The sequence below is a fragment of the Falco naumanni genome, chromosome 8 (genome assembly GCF_017639655.2).
Source record: "Falco naumanni isolate bFalNau1 chromosome 8, bFalNau1.pat, whole genome shotgun sequence".
NCBI lineage: Eukaryota > Metazoa > Chordata > Aves > Falconiformes > Falconidae > Falco > Falco naumanni.
Genome location: NC_054061.1, coordinates 51,145,373 through 51,168,045, shown reverse-complemented (window position 1 = coordinate 51,168,045; position 22,673 = coordinate 51,145,373). Strand labels below are relative to the sequence as shown.

At 41.9% G+C, this 22,673-nt stretch overlaps 1 protein-coding gene across 2 annotated transcripts in view; it reads left to right on the top strand.

Annotated features, from left to right (window-relative positions):
• The window catches only part of KLF7 (Kruppel like factor 7), a 111,981-nt gene that overhangs the window by 76,735 nt on the left and 12,573 nt on the right, over window positions 1-22,673 (top strand). The gene's annotated exons all lie outside the window — the stretch shown is intronic.

Here is a 22,673-nt window from a genome sequence, read left to right as displayed (position 1 = left end):
ACTGGTATCAATGGAATTTTTGTCTTAACAGTGAAAGTGGATCAGAGTCCCCTCTGGGCTGATCTGTTGTGAATGCCTGTGCTATTGATAGACTATGCTACGAGGATTAGTATTTTTTAAAGGTACAGAAAAAGGAGTCGGGAAGAAAAGAAATAGTAGTAGCATGAAAAAATATTTAATTAATTAATCTGCCTTCCCCAGTTCTTAGTTCTTTTCTTTTTTCTAGGGAACCATCTATTTAATCAGGGAGTTTTAATCAAATGAGTGTTTTTTGGAGATGCAGACAATTAGTATGCTGCTTGTCACAAGTTTAGCTATCAAGTGATACTTTTCAGGACTTATGCCTCCTATAGACTATCAAGCTGGAAACTTTGCAATGAAATGAACTTTCATGAGTAACCCTTATAAGCACATGAGATTATCTTTAAGGAATTGATTAGATTTCTTTCAAATATTTCAAGTGAAATACACCTGAGATACTCCAATTCATTAATCACTCTTCTAGAATTTTGTTCTCTGGAGCTCAGATCCAAAATCACAACTTCTGCCAACCCCAGGGCTGGATCACGTTTCTGTGAAAATCAGAATCATTGCATTGGCTTTACAGGCAATACATTCAGGCTCTAAATGTCTAATTAAAATGTGAGACCTATTTGTCAAAATATTTTAGAAGTATTGGCAACGTTTTTCTACATGTGGGAACACTTTTTGCCATGGTCACAAAATTAGATGGGTATTCAAAAGATGTCCTGAAGACTTAGGAAAGATAGTTTTGCGTGGTAGTTTTATTTCTTCCTCTTTTATTTTGTTTTGTTTTACTTGCAATTTGTATGGCTCCTTGGGGCTAATTTATGATTTTCAAAAATGTGGTTAAGTAGTTCATTTACAGAAGGCAAACATCAATAAAAAAGCCAGGTTCAGTCTTATGTGTACTTTGTCCTCAGGCTTCCAGAGAAACTGAAATGGTTCAGAAGTACAAATTCCTGTTAAAAAGTTGGGAATGTGTGCTATTTTTTATAACTTGTTCCTCCACCTTGTTATTTAAATAACTGCCTCCTTGCCTACCCACCATATTTAGGAAAAAGAACTTTGCACAGACACATTGTATATGACAGGGGGGAAAAAGGGCGGGGGGGGGGGGGGGGGGGGGCGGGCAGGATATAAAAAAAGAAAGAAAAAGAAAACACACAAAAAGATTCCCATCTACAGAGCTGCAGAAGAGAAGACATAGCCTCCAGTTCAGGAAATACTTCCTGTTCCTAAAAAGGTGATTAATCATGTGCTTTAAGTGCACACTTATGTGCCTTGCAAATTTGGGGTAAAGGAGGAAATTGTGTGCTGAGTAGAACATCCTGGTTTTATTTCCTAAAACGTCTTCTTGTCTTTAAGATCTTGTTCTGTCTGACCAGACAACTGATAATCACAGGACAAAAATCGATCTAGGGCCTGGAGCAACTGATTGCCAGCAGGTCAGCTGAAGCGCATCCTGTGCTGGGGACTAGTTGCTGGAGTTTTACAGTTGTTAGGGAATCTGCTGGGGAAGACTGTGAAACCCAGCATATGTATTTCTGATTTTATTAGTACAGGGAGAGAAATTGGGAACAGATCGTCATTCTTTACATTCATCCTCACTTGGAAGAATCTGGGTGCTAGAAAAAAAATATTAATGTACAAATTCTTATTTATATAGTGGTACCTTTGTATAGCTGGGTAGAAGAGCCTTCATTTGAGAATCAAGAAAAAAAAATGGTACTGAATTATAAAGTCATATAAATAGCTTTTCTGTAAATGTGAATCTGACCTCAAGTATTAGGAGCTCCAGAGTGAAAGTATAGCATTGTTAAAAAATAAAGGGGCAGAGAGGCTTAAGTTCAGGCATGTAATTGCTTTGCAGACATTCCGCATGCAAAAACAGAAGGCAAAAACTTCTTAGGAAAAGTAAGACAGTGTGATACATAAAGACATTTACCCCTAGGTAAATCGGGAGTAATTCTCCTGAAGTCAACAGACTGGTGTAAATTGAGCCTGGAGCAAAGCAGGAGTCTGAGATAACATTTGCCTAAGTTACCTCCCTTGTTATTGGGAGGATTGTCAGCTGCTGCCACATGTATTTGGAGCTGCAGCACAAGAGGATAAAGAGAGAATGCTTGAGAACTAATTAACAAGTTACCAGCTGAACGTGTCTCATTATTTTGAAATGTAAATGTTTTTCTTGATTAAATGTAGACCATTAGCTCTACTCTATGATAGAGGAAATTTCATCAGAAGTGAAAGAAGAGGAAGCAAGGAGCTTTGTGGTGTTGTGATGGACATTGAAATAGCTGATCCATTGGGAAGTGTCACAAGAATGTACAGAGAGCTGTTAGCATGAGCTTTTATATTTGAACTTATCCTCTGCAACTGGAGTTGAGAGGCTTTTACTCTCTTCAGGTTATGCAGAAAGGAAAAACATGACACTGACCAGCAGTTACCAATCAGTTTAATGACAAGACAAACTCCTATTCAGCAGGATCTTGGTAACATTTCATATAAATATAAGTTCTAGTGTAGAACAGGCAAAAGCTTCTCCTCGGATCCTTACCATAGATTTTTATCTACTCCAGATGCCTGGAGTTCCTATTCATGAAAACAAATTTCTGTACGTGTAAAAAAACATGTGTAGTGGATTTAGACACATTCCCAATTGACTTGCACAAGAATAACCACCTATTTTAAACACCCACTGAAAGGCACATTTTTTTATATACAAGGTCAAATTCTATCCTGATTATAGAGCAGGATGAATGAAAAACATTGAAGTTAGCAAAACAACCATGGATAACAAAGCTGTCCTTTCAAAACTTCTGGTCCTGTGGTGTGGATTTCTAGATCTGAAATATGCAGTCAGCTTCCAAACAACCTCCTCTTGACCTATGTCAGGGAGCCAAGACCATAGCATTTGGATTTTGCAATCCACTTTTCTTCTGTCTTCTTTCCAAGTGCAGCAGGAGACTCCCCAGGTGTTTCATTACCAGAAGTCACAGTGATCTTCTGTCTACCTTGGGAGAGTGTTATATGAAATGCAGTTACCTATATATTGAATGACCAAAGGGCCAATAGAATCATCTGAAGTGTTACTCCATAGCTGTGCAGCTCAGTCACCCTGACAAAAGTACCATACTCATGCAACTTTCATGTAAATAGCAAGCAATATTTTTCATAAAGTTTGTGGTGAAGGCTTTGGGTAAGCTGGCCAAACTCGCAATGATGGGGTTATGTCCAGCTCCACTACAGTGATTATTGCTCAAGTTCTTGGGCTACAGAGAAAATCTATGTGATTTTTGAAAAGATGAGCCCCCAGAACAACTGGAAGGTGTCATTATATATTGGCTAGAGCAGAAAATAATTCCTCTTCCTTGTTTAACAAGAAACCACCATCTACTTTTCTCCTCATTCTGTCCAGACACAGAGTCAGGCTTCATTTTACCCATTCAACAAATAGAACCTTCACCACTAACATGAAAACATAGGCTTGTGTCATGCTAGCACCAAGAAGTAACTAGGGGCAGGGTGCCCATTATGCTAGGTGCTGCACAAACTTCTAAAGGAAACTATCTGTGATAAAGATGTTGACTTCCTGTTTAAGACAAAGCATCACTACCCTGGGTAGGAGGAGGTGGGAAGTTAGGGGAATGCATGGTTACAGAGACGAGCTTTGAGAATGTAAAATTGGTAAAGATTTTGAGTTCCTGCCGTTTCTGAACCTAAGGCTCCAGTAATGGGATACCAATAGGATAGGTAAAATCGCATTCCTCTGAAATACCTTGTCTTGTATTCTGGCTTTATCAACTGGCTAGCAGTTGTTTTCACTGCAAAGTGAAACAAAAAGTGAAAAAAACCCACAGTGAGCATACCAGATGATTTTCATACGTGTTTAATAGAGCACGAGTAAAGCATTATCCAAAATGACTTATACCCTCTCAAACAATGATAGCTCTAGGAAAAAGCAAATATTGACACTTCAATAATGTTTGCCCAGCAATCAGTGAGCGGTATACAGCACTCAGGGTGTCTTTGTTACAGGAATCAATTATGAAAATGGAGAGCTGAGGTCCTCCAATTAGAAGTATATAATAAATGCTGACATTATTGAAAATGTGCACTCTGAATCTTTCTGAGGCTATGCATTTATCCACATCTCAGTCAGTACCACTTGAAACTTCCACTCCAGTTGGCTACCTCCCAGTATCCATACCTTTAATTTTAATGTTATCTCCTATGTGTGAAAATAGATGTTTGTCACACTAGATCCACACAGCATCCACCTGTTCTGCCTTCAAAAATGATCAGTACCAGCTTTATCAGAGGACATAGTCCTGCAGCTGAGGAGATATTGAAAATATGCTCCCAGAGAATGTTTCCTCCTATTCACATTAACTGCATAGTATCCTGACATAGACTTCATACACATTGGTTACATGACATCTGTCTTCTTCCTACAAACACTTGTTTCCTTCTCTCTGCTTGACCGATGCTAAGGTTAGCCTTCCCGTGTACCAAAACATTGAGATATGAAAATAAAGGGCTGGAGTCTTGATTAAATTTTCCTTTGCCACTTCATACCACCAGTGAGGCAAGGGGGTCAGCAGTCCCTCTACACATAGTGAGGACTGGAGTCGCAGCTCTTCTGTGTCACTGAAGCACTTGAAGCAGTTAAGAGATTAGTGACTTTGAACCCTTAATGTTCAGTGAATGAAAGCTGGTTCCAGTTGTTTGTGTCAGCAATGCATGGGATAGAACTTCTTACAGGAGAGATTCAGTGACCACTCTAAACGACTCCACTGGGGACAGATTGTTGTAACGTCTGTTTCTTGGTGCTATTTTCTGATTCTGTTAGCATTCACGAATGTCTCAACATCTAGCATTTTTCCATTACAGCCTCTGTAATTTGTCACTGCTTCTCCCAGGACAAATATTTGCTGTGGAAAGATGAATCTGATTGGCTTGTTTTTAAGATCATAGCCTTTTCTCTTCCTTCTTTTCTGATAGCTTCATGATTGTTTTTGGCAGCTGAGTCACAAGAAGACGTTACACAAAGGGTATTTAAAGTATAATGAGGTTCAATGGAGTTGAAAGCTAAAGTTCATTAGCCTCACATTTAAGACTGTTAGAGCAGAGAGTCTGTAGTGAAGCATTGTGTTTGTCATTTGCACAGTGTTTCTGAAGAGCAAACAGCATAGATTCTCTGGACACTTACTGGCTTCCTTTCTGGCCTCGCAGCTGATTTTCATTTGCAACAGAGTCCAATATTGCAGAATGGAGATTGATGGAACCGTTCAGCACAGTGTCAGCAAGTGTATGTAACCTCTGCTCTGACCATCACCAAAGTTACCAGGAGAATGAATCAGAAAGGATTTGAGCAAAAGACAGTCTCGGTACCATAGTGACCATGCAGTTGCTAAGGATGTGATTAGCACTCTGATTGCAGGAACGGGAGAGTTAATTGCTATGTCCTCGTTCCATTTCTCCGGGGGAATACCTGTTTGCCAATTCTGCAAGACAAAAAAAGAAACAAACCACCCTCCTTTTGATTTTACAGCATCTGAGGCCAGCACCTGTTTGACAGTAAACATCTCCATTATGAAACTAGAATACAAAACTTTTATCAGCTAAGTGCAGCACATGCAATGCTAGCAATTTTTTTTCTTTTTTCATTTCTTGCTATATTTTCTCCTCCCATGCACAACACACACTTGCTCACTTCCCTTTGGAAGTTTGAGAGCCTTTTTTTTCCCCCCTGTAAATCTGAATTTCAGCTATTAAGCTGAAGAAGGCTCAGGGAAATGAACTGAAATGTCTAGTGAGAAGAAAAATGGCACTGTAAGGATGGGATAAAAAAAAAAAAAAAAGCTCAGGGTAATAGAGATTGATCACTCAATCTGTCCGTGGCCTCAAATAAAACTGAGTGACTTTAACACGTTAAGTTACAGTTAAGAGGCTGAGTTGTTTCTGTGGATATAATATAGTTTCAGATTATCATGGGGAGCCATTTATTTATTTCTGCATTTGTGAGTCATTTAGGCAGTCTCTTTATGTGAGTGAAAATATGTTTATTTTCCCACTCCCTGCTGTTGTGTGTTCTATTAATATCACACTAGTTGAAATAGATGGGCACAGTAGAAACTATTTGGTGTTGAATTTGTTTTTCAGATTTCTTTTTCTTCTCTTTCTTTTCTTCAGGCAGCTATTTTTATAAACCAGTTCAAAAGCCCCCAGGCACTTATAATACAAGTTTTCCTCCATTTTTAAAACACAAGGCTTAACCCTGCAATAACAATCCATGAGGATTCAGGAGCCTATGTAAGGTCTATGATGTCTTTTATCACTTTCAGACAAGATGGAGAAGATACTGTGTTTCCCTAGCTTTCCAAAACAAAGCATTGGGTACTCAGAAGTGGCTATAGTTCTGACTGCTTCTATTTGATAAAATATTGTAAAATACATCAAATATTATAAAATATTTCCCTTTTTTGATAAAAGATAAAAAGCTAGAAACTGTCCAAAGAGAAGCTAAAGTAAATAGAAAAAGAATGTTGCTGTGATATATACTGGTCCCTGTAGTTTACCAGAAACCACAATTAACATCTCCCCCTCCCTCACCAAGGTCATTCCTGGTAGATGCTGCCATAGATGCTGTTGCCCCTTTCCTCATGGCAGAAGCTAACAGGATGCTGGGATATTTGCCCCTTTTCATACTCCCCATAACCTCTTCAGAATTGTTTCTCTTCTCTCTGCCCTTCCTATGGCTCCATTTGGATTTTACTCAAGTGTGGACATGCCAAGCAGTGATCTGGTGGCGTGCCATGCTTGGCAGTGTAAGTAGAGACTATAATGAGGATGCTGAAGAGCTTGTTATGAGGTGAAGCACAACAGGTTTACAAAGGAAATCAGTGGAGAAAATTAATGTGAAGTGTTCCTAGCTGAGCCAAGCAGTTTCCAGCTGAGGGAGGTTACAGATGAGAGCTCAAAGTCCAGGAGCTGGTGCTGGAAGACCTGACTGTCAAATCTGACTCAGCAGTTCTTGCCTATGTTGAAATGGTGGGGGATTATAGCACCTGTACTTGATGGAGGTGCTCTCCAATTGGTGGAGGCAAGAAGATTGTACTGGGGGCTCCAGGCAGTTACCTGGGGGCTCCTGAACTCATATAAGCTGAACTGTGCTATTACTGCTGTCTGTAGCAGAAGCAGGATGGCACTGAAAATGAGATCGTCTTCACACCCTCAGCCAGCATGACCCAGTTAGCTTGCAGCAGGCATCAATCAGGATGTTTGCCTCTGCCTGTGACTGAGCAGTGAGTGTGATCTAGTGCCCCTGGCTAGGCTCTTGCTTTGCCCCCCATTTGTCTCCCCGTTATGTGTCACTCTCTCCTTTGTGCTGCATTCTGTCTAGGTAGCAAGGTATGTGCACTGTGGAAGAGGCACTGTCTTGGTTTTAAATGTCACTATCACATCCTGTCCAGCATGGCCCTGACCTCTTGGTGTTGGTCTTAAGAGCTACAGAAATAGAAATTAATACATAAATCCTCCCACCTTAACCATAAAGGAGGGGTGGGCTGGTCATGACCCCATGATGCATATTCCTACCTTCCCTAGGAGTCTGCAACCCTAGGTCATCATCCCATGATGGAACACACATTACCATCTTCTGAATGAAACCTCACCAGCTTTCTCCTTGTGGGAAAGTGCCTCTGTCTCTTTGTTCTTTCTTGATCGTATATTGTGGTTCACATACAACCCTTCTTATGTCCTTGCCGCTGCCAGTGGAAGGGCAGTAATTCTGAAAGGACATTAACATCTGTCATTTTGTACATGCTTCAGATAGATCAATGAAAGTGCCAGCTCTTTCAAAGATACCGCTGGACAGTAAGCAAATATTATGTAAAGTTGAAGAGCTACATAGACTGCTCTGCTGGCTTAGGCAAACAGATAAGAAGGCTTGAACAAGCTCCTGGAGAGGGTATCTAAAAAGACCAGTCATAGGGAACAAGAGATAGGAACAACAGACTGGAGGAGAAAGCAGGAAATTAAGGACAGCTATATTGGTGTCACTACTACTTTCCAAAAGTCCAAGGGAGGTGTGTCAGCATCTACAAATAAGAGCAAGATCAAGACATGAGAACTTAACCCCTCATTGCCACCCCCTTGCATTGAATGTGCTGGTATTATCTACATTCTCAGTCACTTTATTCAGCTGAGGAAACAAGCTTGGTGAAACATGTCATGTCTTCCCCAGGAACAAATCCACAACATCTGAGTGTTTTTGATCTAGGACATAATTTTCCTTTGGTGTTACTAGCAAAATTGGTGGTATCACCTTATGAGTCATCTTGTACAGCAGCAGTTTTTGAAAGTGTTCTGCTTTCTAATGCTGCATATTTTTTAGTAAGTCTTTTGCCAAAGTCCTCAGGCCCTAGGAAGCCAATTTATAACACATTTCTTTTAAAATACATGTGCCAGAAACCCACACATTCAACATGTCAAGCACAGGAGCCTGACATTAAGTTCTTAAACCTGTGGCTGAGATCCTAAAAATAAGCACCAGAAATTTTAACTGGGATGAAATCTAAAGAGCTTCAATGCCACACCAAGAAATTATGTATTTAGTCCTTTTCAAAAGCCAGAAAATAACAAGAGACAGGGCTTGTAATGCAGGACTAATTTTCTAGCCTGTGTGAAATGCTTTACAGCATTTTACACTGGTTTCTCTTCAGAGTGATATCCATCCATTAGAGGACTGGACCAGGGTCCAGAAATTTTCAGCACTTCTTACTGTTGACCTGTTCTCTTGGCTGCAGTTTTACCTTCCTTCACAGCAAGGAGAGGTAGTGGAGTTGCTCTTTATGAGAGGGAGCAACTGGAATGTATCAAGCTCTTCCTAGGGGTGGATGCTGAATGAGTTGAGAGCTTATGGGGCAGGCCAACATGGGGGGCACTGCTGTGTTTACTACAGGCCACCTGATCAGGAAGAGGAAGTTGATAAGGCCTTCTACAGACAATTGGAGGTAGCCTCACAATCACAGGCCCTGATTCTCATGGGAGATGTCAACCTCCCTGATATCTGCTGGAAAGACAACACAGCTAGGCTCACACAGTACAGAAAGTCCCTGCAGAGCATTGATGATAACTTTTTGATGCAGGTGGTGGAGGAGCCAATGAGTCAAGGTACTTGTACTCACAAACTAAGAAGGACAGGCTGGGGATGTGAAGGTTGAGGGCAGCCACAATAAGATGGTGGAGTTTGGGATCCTGCGTGGAGGAAGCAGAGCAACAAGTAGGATTGCAGCCCTGGACTTCAAGAGAGCTAACTTTGGCCTCTTCAAGGACCTACTTGGAGGAATCCCATGGGCTAGGGCTTTAGACAGTAGCAGGGTCCAAGAGAGCTGGCCAATACTCAAACATCACTTCCTCTGAGCTCAAGATAGCTGCAGCCCCATGAGTACGAAATCAAGCAAAGAGGGCAGGAGGCCTGCATGAATAAGCAAGGAGCTTCTGGCTAACCTCAAACAGAAGAAGAAAGTTTATGGGATGTGGAAAAAAGGAAAAGGCCACTTGGGAGGAATATAGGGATGTGGTCAGAACATGCACGGAGGTGATGGGGAAGCCTAAGGTCCATTTGGAATTAAATCTGGTGAGGGAAGTCGAGGACAACAAGAAAGGCTTCTTCATATGCATCAGCAAGAAAAGGATGACTTGGGAAAATGCGGGCCCTCAGCTAAATGAGGTGGGTGCCCTGCTCATGAAGGACACAGAGAAGGCAGAATTATTGAATGCTTTCTTTACTTGCAGTCTTCACTGCCATGGCCGGCCCTCCAGTTTCCCAGACTCTGGAGGTAAGAGAAGGAGTCTGGAGAAAGACTTTCCCTTGGTTGAGAATGATCATGTTAAAGACACTTAAGCAAAACTGAAACCCACAAATCCATGGGCCCTGATGGAATGCACCTCCAAGTAATGAGGGAGCTGGCAGATCTTGTTGCAAAGCCACACTCCATCATCTTTGGAAGGTCATGGAGAACAGGAAAGGTGTCTGAGGACTGGAGGAAAGCCAATATCACTCCAGTCTTCAAAAATGTCAAGAAGGAGGACCCTGGAAACCACAGGCCCGTCAGCCTTACCTCCATCCCTGGAAAAGTGATAGAACAGCTCATCCTGGAGGTCATCTCAAAGCACGTGAAGGAAAAGAAGATCATCAAGAACAGTCAACATGGATTCACTAAGGGGGAATCATGCCTGATCAGCCTAATAGCTTTCTATGATGGAATGACTGGCTGGGTAGAAGAAGGAAGAGCAGTGGATGGTGTCTACCTTGGCCTCAGCAAGGCTTTTGACACTGTCTCCCATAGCATCCTCATAGGCAAGCTCAGGCAGTGTGGGTTAGATGAGTGGACAATGAGGTGGATTGAGAACTGGCTGAATGGCAGAGCTCAGAGGGCTGTGCTCAATGGAGCAAAGTCCAGCTGGAGGCCTGTAGCTCGTGGTGTTCCCCAGGGATCAGCACTCGGTTCAATCCTGTTCAACTTCTTCATCAATGACCTGGATGAAGGGACTGAGCACACCCTTGGCAAGTTTGCTGATGATACAGGACCGGGAGGAGCGGCTGATGCACCAGAGGCTGCGCTGCCGGCCAGCGAGGCTTGGGCAGGCTGGAGAGCTGGGTGGAGGGAACCCCATGGAGTTCAATAAAACTAAATGTCAGATCCTGGACCTGAGGAGGAGCAACCCCAGGCACCAGCCCAGGCTGGGGCTGACCTGCTGGAAGGCAGCTTGGCAGAGAAGGACCTGGGCGTGCTGGTGCACAGCAAGGTGCCCGTGAGCCAGCGGGTGCCCTTGGGGCCAAGAAGGCCAACGGCACCCTGAGGGGCATGAGGAGGAGCGAGGCCAGCAGGGCGAGGGAGCTGATCCTCCCCCTCTGCTCTGCCCTGGTGAGGCTCATCTGGAGCGCTGTGCCCGGTGCTGGGCTCCCCGGTTCGGGAGAGACAGGGAACTGCTGCAGAGGGGCCGGCGGAGGCTACAGAGATGGTGGGGGGAGTGGGGCATCTCCCTGGTGAGGAAAGGCTGAGGGAGCCGGGCCTGTTCAGCCTGGAGAAGAGAAGGCTGAGAGGGATCTTACCGATGTACACAAATATCTTAAGGGCGAGTGTCAGGGGGATGGGGCTGGGCTCTTTTTAGCAGTGCCCAGTGACAGGACAAGGGGCAACGGGTACAAACTGCAACACAAGAAGTTCTTTCTGAATATGAGGAAGAACTTAAGGGTGACAGCACTGGGACAAGCTGCCCAGAGATCTTGTAGAGTTTCCTTCTCTGGAGACATTCAAAACCCACCTGGATGCAACTGTGCAGCCTGCTGTAGATGAATGTGCTTTAGCAGGGGGTTGGACTAGATGATCTCCAGAGGTCCCTTACATCCATGACCATTCTGTGATTTTATAAAATTAAAGGTGGGGAGGGAGGATAAAAATGTAAAGGGAAAAGAGGAAATTAATGGTAACAAGATTTATGAAGCAGACTGAGGTCTCCTGCTGAAAATGAGGTAGAATAGCCAGCAGTTATTATGGGGCACCATATTCATACTGGATTAGGATATGTACAAATAGGCTTGGCAGAGCCTCCCCAGGAAAAGGAATCCCTGAATGTTTTCCTATATTTAGACAGGAATGCAAGTATAATTATTATAGGACTGCACAGTCCTGATGTAATGACAGGGAAATTGCGCTGTTCTATGATTCTGTCATATAACCAACCCTCTGCCCCATAAATCATTGCCCAGTTACATTGTTCTGCTGGAAAAACTCCTGTTACTGCCCTGAAAACATTAAAAATAAATCTATACTACCTGGCTTTTGGGGAGCAAACAGTGGCTGTGCTTGGAGAACTACTTCCCTGGCAACTCTTTATACTAGCAAAGCATGTTCCTTCTCTGTGGGCAGATCCCAGGAGGCAGAAGCATTCAGCATTCCATAACTTGGGATCACAGTGGCAGGGCTGGGCCTTGGCTTTTTAAATTTTGTTTTGTTTGGGATGGGGGGGGTTTGCATGACTAGCAGTCTCCTAAGCAACAAAATGGGTAGGAAGAAAAATAGCAACTAGGCTAATTACAAAACTAGGGGAAATCCCAGCCTGAGTCATTGTAGGAAAGGGAATTAGCAGTCCCCTTGAGCCTTGTGATACTTATTCAACAGAAAAAGTTGCTCAAGATTTTCATCCTGTCACCTAATGAAAATGCAGGGTATGTGCTTAATGGGTCTTCCTAATTGTAGAGCAAAACTCCCTCCTTGCCTTGCCTTCTGCTTGCTTTTAAAAAAGCAGTATTTTAACAATTAAAGAGTGAGACAGTCCTCTTTTCAGCAAGAGCTAAATTCACATAGAAACCAGATTTTTTCCCCAGATCGGCTTTAAATGGGAAAAAAAGCCTGGCATTTGTACAGGCTGGCTCTTGCTTTTCAAGCCACAAATGGGAGCAGAATCTGACTCTAGTCACTTCCATAAGGACAGCTCCTGCATAGCTTACATCTTCCTCATTTCTCTACACAGGCCTCACCTGAGATCTGTCCTATCTGGAGGATGTGTTTCTTTAAGGCTGACACTGCTTTATCGCTAAGCTTTTATGCTGATGTTCTAAGCATATTCCTACAAAACAGAAAGTTGTTCAGGTGTGTTTCTAGAGAGTGCAGTCATCAGTTCTGAATTAACACTTCCACATGAAGCTTCAGTGCAATAATAAGGTGTTTTGGTTTGTCTGACTTCCCAAAGAATCAAAGAACTCCCAGAAGAACCTTTGGCTGAACTCAGGTACGTCCGAAAAACAATACTGATTTATGTTGATGCCACCCTTGCTCTAAATGCCCTGCAGGTTCCTTTGTATTTTTTAGGGTTTTCAGCACATACATGACTTTAATTAACATGCATATGTTATATGTTGATATTGGCTTTTATTGTGTATGACTACATATTACATGGCTTCTCAGCATTTGAGCTTCTTTTCTCATCATCCTCATGGTTTGGTTCAGGCCTTTTCATGCTGGTAATGCAATTGAGCCAGCTATGTCTAATAATCCTCATCATTTTCACAGAAAACAGTAATACAACCAAGCAGCAGAATTAATGAAGTCTAGTTTCCTCTGAAATTGTGTCCCGGCCCACACACAGTCTGTAACACACTTCTCCTCAATTTCCACCATAAGTGTGCCAAAAAACACCCTTGATTTCCTCCGCTTTCCTCTTGGAGGGGCCCCCTCCTGCTCTTTTCAAACTAGACCTAATTACTGACCTCATCGCACACCCCTTTCCCTTTTAAAGGCACTAACATGGGGTCTGTACTCCACACAGCCACCTTCTTTTACAGAGCACGTAGAAACTTCTTACTTTTGTGACCTCTTTCACATTGCCAGTTTGGCTGAAGGCAGCTAGCTGGTTCACAAGTCATTAAGGAGAGGCTGAGAGAGAGATAACATGATCTCTCAGGCCTTACACCTTCTGGGAAAGAGGATAAAACCACAAGGTATTAGAGCCCAAGTCTTTATGTATATGGACCTGGGTTTTTAGAAGTGTCTGTCCCACAGAGCTGATGATTTTGTTGAGGAGTTATGTATGCTCCTGTGTATTATCTAATCATTACATTTTACCATCATCTACTGAGGACAACAGAAATATTTTAGTATAATGGTTAATTTGTCTAGTTGGCTGTGAGAGACTGAGGACTGCATTTAAACAAGATAACAATTCCCTTCATTTTTCAAACAGCTTGGAAGTTTCCAGGGACCTTGTCTGACTCCTGATTCCCCTCCCTTACTGTTCCCTGTCTTCTAAATTGGCACATGTTGCCAGAAGTGCCTGCTGCCCAAGGAGTGGATGGCATGGCTTCCTGTTGAGCTGTCAACATAGTTCTTTTAATCAGTCAGGGATTTGTTGCTGAATGAAAGAAATCTCCCCCAGACATCTTTCAAGTGAATGGTCTTCACAGAATTCCCAACCCAAGTTGCCGTGGGAAACTGGGTAAAAAGATTTTAGAAATCAAACTCTGGTCTCAAGCATGTTCGGATTTACAGGGTCAGATCCAGAATTGCTAAGGCCAGGAGAAGTTTGACCGTGGACTCAGAGAGTGCAGAATTAAGCCCATTGCCACTTAGCTACCATGGTGACAGAAACCTGAGAAATTTCTGAGACACTGCTGGTGTGCTGGACTAATTTCAAACTTAAATTTGGAATAGTCTGTGTAGCAAGTTTAACATGGCCATTTAAATTATAGTCAACTATCTTTTCTCCTAAAATTTATTAAATAAAATATATATTTACGTCTCGGAGGTACATTGTGGCTTTGCAAATTCTCTTCCTTTTCATCTAGAAAAAAATGACTGCTCAACAAAGAGGATTATTTCCCTTTAAGCAGCTTCTGTTTCCACTCTCATGTTTGGAAAATGCTGCTGTTCTTCAGCGAAGAGCCCTCTGAGACACTCTGGCTTTTTGTGAGGTCAGAACTCACCTGCTTGCTGCAGTCTGCTCCTGACACATCATCATATTAATGTTCCTGGTGGGTTTCTCTAAAGCATCTGTATGTTTTGAAGCTGAGGAAGAGGTGGAGTCAGTAATTTCACAGAGTACTATAGCACCATGTCAACATTTGAGTTTAGTCCTCTTAAGTAAAACCTGCTGTAATTCATATATAAATCTAAGGTCTCTCAAAAAGTGAACTTTAAGCAGGGTGTATTTCACTAGAATACCTGTTAAACATACTATCAAATGCTTTTCATTATTTTTCTGTAGAAAGGCAAAATGAGAAATTTGCACTACATTGCTAAAAATACTATGTAAGAGAAATGTGATAGGCACAAAATATTGATTAGCTCTAGGATGCTATGTGTTTTTAAAGTAGACCTGTGCTTAAAAACAATTTATTTTCCTTTGAAGCCATTTTTCATTTTAAAGCTCTGTGTATCAGTTTGAATGCTACAGGGTAGTGAGTAGGTCACTGACTGAGACTCCAAAGATACAGGCCCATTCTGTGTTCTGCAGTCCATCTTGCTAGGTACTCTTACCCAAGCTGGTTTTCTTTTGCCTCAGTTCACATGTGCTTTGTTGAGTAGTTTCTCGTGCTACTAAGAGTAAGACTTTCAATAGCCATGTGGGCCTCACTGTGTTAGCCTTACTGGAGGTATTATGGTCACATAAAAGGTAATATTTTTGTGTTCAAAAACACAGAACTCCAAAAGAGTTCTGCAGTAAATGTCATTGTATTTGATTGTACAGGGAGGTGAAATAAATGGTGTCTGTCCCTGGAAGTTTACAGTATGGGAAAGCGCCATTTTAGCCTATTCAGAAAAGAAATAGCTTATTCTTTCCTGGTCACTTTTGGATCAACATGGCCCTTCTGAGAGGACCTTCACCTGGCAGAGGACTGAAGAATAACATAGCTACATCAGTGGGACTGACCAGATTGCCTAATTTGAGTGATCCTGACCATGGAGTAGGTATAGAGTTAGAACAAGTTTTGTCTCAATGCAATCGTAGGCTAGAGCACTCAGCTGAAGTTCCTGATTTTCCTTGGAAGGTAGTCAGGGAGGCCAGTCTTCTGCTGATATTGTAAAGGAAACATTTAATAGATACAACATCAGATTCCTGGTAACCTGGTAAAAATCCACACGTTACAGCTGAAAAAAGCTTTGCAACCATCTTATCCTTACAGTCTAAAGGAAGTGACAATTTCTGGAACTCACTCTTTTGCAGTCCCTGGGACATTGTGGGTCACAAGACAGATAATTAATGGGTGAAGCCAGTTGCTGTCTGGATCCTTGAGAGTCTATGGGATCCACAGTAGTAACTAAGACCAGTAACACTTGCTAAACAAAACAAGTATGTATACAAAAAAGTACATATATATGAAATATGTATTTCCTGTGTTGAACAGAGTCATACATATTGGAAAAGGTTGAAAACTGAAGGTAAAGAACTCCACAGTGTGAAACTGGAGATGAGAGCTGGAGACTTTAATGATGCAACTAGGCAACCACCCCCAAGAAATGTACCCCGGAGAACAATCCTAGAAGGTAGATAGTCTTTCATTGGCCTTTTTTGTAATTTCTGACTTCTTTGATTCCACACATTTCCATGTCTTTTAAATAGAACAGGGCTTCTATCAATCTCTTGATCTGTTCTCCTGGCACACACAATGACAGTCCTATGTGCAGATGGAGCCAGGGGAGTTTTACTGCCTTTTTTTCTAAAAAACATGTCCAAACTGCTTTTGGATTCACTGCTTCTCCACCCCCATCATTCTGCTACCTCTTCCCATTTCTTTGCTGCTTACATTGCATGACTTTTCTCCCACTTGTAAGATATATGCTTTATTTTATAATGTTTCTCATGCACTAAAAAAAGTGCTAAGTCAAGCAGTTACCAGAGCTGGAAGTTCTAACCTTCCTCCAATTGGCAGAGCTGTCATGTAATAGCCATCATGTTAACTTTAAGTATAGATTATTATTATTGAGCTTGTATTACCTTGGCTGTTTGCCCAGCATGTCCTTGATAACTCAGGGTCACAAAAAATGACTAATAGTCTGGTCCTACTCACTAAGACACAGGATCACTGTGATGAAAATGGCCTTAGCATTCAAGAATCCTCTAAATTTGGCACTCCAAATTAAATTAAAAAATGGTTTAGATTGCTTTTCATGAATGATTGTTATTAACCCTAATTTCCCTTCTTGCCCCTTCCCAAGACTATTGTTGATTCCCAGTTGCTTGGATGCTAAAAATACCCTTGGATAGTATTTTTGGAATTTAAGGCAGTGACAAGTTTATGAAATTAATGGGATTCTGTAGGTAACAGACAAAAGACAGCTGGATAGATTTCTTCATGCACAAGTAGCTTGATACCTGCCTCTGAGGTGGGAGCAATGCCAAGTGATGCGTTTTGGCTGTGCACTCTTGTGCAGTCATTTCCCTAATAGAATTACATTCTCCTGGTGTGGGATGTTTTGTCATCCCTAAGCATGACCCTTTTATAATATTTCCTCCTCAACCGTTTGACACAGAGCTGTCTTTCCCAGATTTCTACCTCTAGGTAATGATCCCCTTAAGTGTTTCCAAAATCACACCATAATCGGTTAAGGTCAATGTCACAGGTAACTGGTGATGCAAACAACAGCAAATTCAGAGACAGTTCCAGCATTACAAGTGTTCAACCACAAGGGACATTGCTTCTCCCAAGGAAGATTCATTTTTCAAGTAAAAGCTAAAGCATAAACTCTCTAAAACTAAATTATATATATATATAAAAAAAGTTAATTTGTTTCTAACTAGGTAGCTTGAGGGGAAAGAAAAGACAATTTGCAACATGCAAATTAAAGAATATGCAGAAACAGTGACTGAAGTGATAAAGAGAGAACTTGGAGTAAAGTGGTGTTTCTCATAGATTCATGTGTTTCTGTTTTGTGTTTAGAAACTAGGAACACAGATATTAAGTACAAACTTTTTTTTGTGTGTGTGTGTTAGATGATGGCAGTGGATCCTTGTAATCAGTTGATTACCTGCCCTGGCACTAGCCTTTAAATTATATAAAAACCTATAGTTCAGTCTCAGGCTGGAAACCTCTGTTATGTGACATTGGCAAATAGACTATTACACCTAATTGTCAGAGTGTGCTGCCTACTCATGTGTTCCTTGCTGCCTGGTTATGCTTGTGTTCAGTATCTCCCTCGTTAGTTTTAGTCCTTCTTCCGCTCTGTGCCTCACTAATCAGAGCTAAGTAACGTTCATCAGTAATCCTCTTCCTCCTCAACCCTCACCCAGGTAAAGCTGTATGGGTGTTTGAGAACAGGAGGAGATTGCATTTTCAAATGCAAAGGGCTGTTTCTTTTAGACACATGCAGAAGAAGCTAAAGCTAGAAAAAATGGCATTATTAGTCCATCTGTGACCTACCCATTTTTTCTTTCCCACTCTAAAGCCGGTGTAACTTACACCTTTGTCAGCACAATAAATTTCCATCATTTTTGCAAATGCTCTCCCTCCTCTAGGGATTTTCCATTGCAGTTGGTACTATGCGATCCTAACCACCTCTCCCTAGATTACGTTGCCTTAATTTGAGGCATTCCCACACAATAGAGTGCAGCTGAAATGAGGATATACCTTGGGTCAGTATTCCAAGGTGAATTAAAAGGTGTGAGCATGACACTGCATTTACTCTTTCTGCTTGCCACTGGCTATCTTGTGAATAGCACACTCATATTGTTTGCCAACTTGCAGAACAGAAGCTGGTTTTATGAATGCCTACCATGCGCATAAACAGACACCATGAGATCTGGCAGACAGAAGCAAGTGATGACAGGCTGTCGTCAAATTATTCTTTTATATTTTATACGAACAAGGATCATCCAGGTTTGTTGGAAGGAGGATGCAGGAAATATGAAATGCATTTTAGATGAGATTTTCATTAAGAGTACCCGAGTATGCTAATTCTAATGCTTAATCGTAACCTCTGTTTATGTTTTCTTATTATTGGACCCCTCTCAGCTTAGTGGTAATGAAAACAAAGTAGCCTTGACCAGCCATTTATGTGGCAGGAAATTGTGAGCACAGCATGTCTCATCAAAGCAGTAGGTTCTTCTGTGGTTTTTTGTGTATGACATACCTGGACATTGCATCTAGTCAAGAAAACCCAGCTGTGGATGAAGCCAAAAGAAGACACAGGGAATGAGACAAAGCTTACCAGGACCATGAATATCTACAGATTGTAAGCTGAGGGATCCCAAGACCAGCTCAGGATACTTTGATTTCCATTCAGAGCCTGACCCTTCTGTCTGAAGTAGTCCCAGGCTACTTTGGAAAAAGGGGAGTTTTGGCTAGGGGGATTTGGGACACAAATGGTTAGGTCTTCAGTTGTCATAAATCAATACGTTCCCATCTACAATAAAGTCTGGAACACACTGAGAACATCTTTCTGTGTTTCTGAGCAGGTTTGTTCCACTGAAGATGGCTTCCAATTTTCATACACAGTCTAAGATGTTGAAGTCTGAGAGTTTTTCGCTTGGAATAGAATCTGCACAAAAGAGTAATGTTTCAGTGGATTTTGGAGCATAAGCAGTTTATCAGGAAGTAACAACCTGCATTACAAGTGCTTCCCCAGAAAGGTCAACTGACAGAGGTGTTTTGCACACTTCCCTCAAAATTGTAGGTCTTTGCTCTTCCGTCATGTGATGCTCTAAGAAATGAGGCTACACACATTCATTTAATATTATAGTTCCCTCGTGATATCTTCACTTTCCTTAATGAGGGCAGTGTTGCTAACGTGTTAGGAGCCTGAGGACTGTATCAAATTAACATAGCATGGAGGAGAAATTAAAGAGAGAGAAGTTCCTACATGAAATGGAATGAGATCACTGATGGCCCTTGCGTCAATCTTTATTTTTGTATTATAGACAAAATGTTAACAAGGATAATATAGAACACTGTTACTCAGAACAGGGATGCCTTTGTTTTTATTCAATAACCTGAATGACCAAAAGTAATTAATCCTTCAAAATACCAATTATATAATAAAGCATGCATGATTTGGTTGTCTTAACTGTGAGAAAGAAAGGGAAGGGGCATGGGTCTTGGTAAAATTATTGGGGAGAAACAATAATGAATAAAAGAATCTTGTAGTTTTGCATGATAACTTTTAGTTTTGCATGTGTTTACACATGAGTAAATTTTACACTGTTGTCTTAGTAGGATAATGCTATGCTGCTGCTAAGATGCAAGAAATCAGAATGCGGCTCTTTCCATACTTCATCATAAAGCAAAACCTAGCAAGGGTCAGAGAAAGCAACGTAGGAAAGCAGGAGAGAGAAAGGCAGGCAATGGATTAATGAAGTAAGGGGAGATTCAATAGAGACATCCATACTATGTTTTTATTTAAAATTATCCTTTGCAAAACATGGTTGATAAATACACCCTCTCTGCAGTGATTTTTATCAGCCGTACATATCACTCCTCTACAAGCACAAAAGGTACACAGAGAAGTCAGCAAACTGGGAGGGTGTGTGAAATATAGAGCCTGTGTAATGTTTGTAAAGATCAATTTGCTGCAGCCTTGGCCTTTTAGTGGTTGTGGCTTGCTTGTGCTATCATAGCTCCTAAAAGGGGATGTAAGCAGGACATCTTGTTCTGCAGTGGCAATGGGGGCAAGGTGCTGCTTCCACACAACCTTCATTTGTGGTTTCACTATGCAAAGTGGATGAATCATTGCTGACATCCAAGGAGCCGTAAGCCCAGGCATGCTCAGTGTACTGACAGCAGCAGACTCTTCTAGATAATGACTGTTGCCAAATATCTCATTTTTTTCTGGCAAAATCTTCTCCACTTCTATGGTTCTTGGATGCTGGAGGCAAAATCTACCCTCATCCCCCTGCCTAGGTGCATGTACAGGGGCATCTTCCCCTGCCTGATGGTAGTTATTACAAGAAGAGGAGCTAATGAGGGACTGAGCCAGTCCAGAGAAAACTGCTAATTAACTTTGGGGCACACCTGGTTGTATCTCTTAGTGATAAATAATTCTATCAAAAGATACCCAAGATCAGCAAAACCAGCTCCCTTCCTCTCTGGATCTAGGCATATAGGCTGTGCAATGCCCCTGAATCCAGTAAAGAAGCCCTGACCACAACATTTTTGTACCAGTATAGTCATGGATTAGGTTTGGAAAGCACTTTGTGGCAGCCCAAGCTTGGGTGGCTTTGGCAAGGTGAGCGTGTGGCTATCAGTCCCCAGAGGGCACTGCCATCTGCTGCTGGTGGCGATGAGGAGCTTCTCTGCTCTGCGTGCAAATGGCTATGAAATGCTTGTGGTCAAAACCCACTTGCTTAAGGACAGCTCATAGTCGTGGGCCAGATGGACTTGTCTTGTCTCTTACAGTTCCAAAGACACAGTATACAAGTACAAGTGGCATCCTAAACTAAACATAAGTTTGGGGAGTGATGCTCCTGTAGGGAGAAGTGCTAATTAGTGATACCTTCTGCTACAGACCCCAGCAACAGACGGGTCTTACTGTAAATGAGTGGTTGGTCTGGAAGGACTATGCTCTGGGGATCCTGCAGGAGTCAAACAGATTTAGCTATATCAGTTGGTAATAATCTGTGAACAATGAACACAGGAGCTAAGATTTGTCAACTAACAGCACAGAAAAAATGACAATAAGATGTGCTTTGGAAAAATGACAGCAAGGTTTTATCTTTTTTTTTTTTTAATCATTTTTAACAGTACCATGGTCAAGTGATTTGCATCCTTCTCTTGGCAGCATTGGAAGAGAATTGGGCAAAATAATTTTCCAGGTTCTGCCACAGAGTCTTTATGAGGGGGTCTCTGAGTCAAGTCACTGAATCTTGCTGTACTTTATAACTTGAGGACAGTAATATTTCAGTCCTCTCAATGTCCTTTATCTGTGAGTTTTCTGGCAGAAGCTCTTGCTCTGCATTTGCTTTCACTGGCCTTTAAGCACTCAAGGTGGAAAAAAAGCATTCTCTTCCCCAAAGTTGGAAAGATTTTGTTGAAAATCTCTAGTTAGAATACTTTTAATTTTCAAGTGAGATCTTGAAGTTTCCTAGGAAAGTCAGATCTTTCATGCCTATTTTTTTACTTTACACACACACACACACACACACACACACACACACACACACTCCCCCCACCCTGCCCTGAACTCTTCATTTTCTAACAGGGAAAAAAAAAATCTATCCTATTACCTGTAATAGCCAAGCCTAGTGGGCATATTTCTGGGATGCAGGTCTCCAGGATTCAAAAGCAGACGGAGTACGGATTAAAATAGGTCTTCTCTATGTTAGTGAATACCCTGCACCCTCTGGTGTTGGCTGTAATAACACAGAAGCTCTTTGCTTGGTGTTTCCTTTCAAATGGCTCAGGCAGAGGGTCCCTTGCTCAATGGGCTGGAATGTTTCCTTTCCTCTGGCACTCCACTGAGTTTCCAGCTTCACATGAGGATCCCAGGCAGATTTCTGCAGGCTGCAAGCTCTCCCAAGTGCTGGAGAGCCATGCAACTGGGCCCCAGTCCTTCTGCAGAGTCAGCTGGAAAGGATTAAGGTGGTTTGTAAGAAAGGCACCCCTCTGTAAATAGGCTTTCTTTATGTACCATCTGTAATGAAACCCCTTAGGATTGTAACTTTAGGAGAGTGTTTGTTGCCATCAGTCATTTTTGGAAGCTGAGGATGCAAAGAAATTATTCTCTGATCTGCTCTATAGGAATAGCACCCTGTCCTCATCTTCCCTCTGTTTCCCTTTCCCTTTTGTAGTTTTGAAGGATTTGGGCAGTTTCTATCTTCACTAATCTGACTGCTTCTAAGTGACAGGGGCCACACCTCTTGCCTGTCCCCCACACGCTTGCACCAGCTCAACTCTTCTGCTTGTTTCAGGCTGCTGTTGATTGTTGTCTGATTATGACTTTTCACCAGCTTTCAAGGCTCTGTATTTTCTGGTAAATCCCAGTGTGGTAGTTTGGAGAAGGAAGGTGGATGTCAACGAAGCTGTCCAATTTTCTGTAGTGGGAATTGGGAACATTTAAGTCTCACAGGCATCCTGCTAATGCCAGCAAAACCCAGGAGTCAGTGGGGTCAGGCAGTGGGGAGAATTGTGACAGAGCAGGACTGTGGCTGAC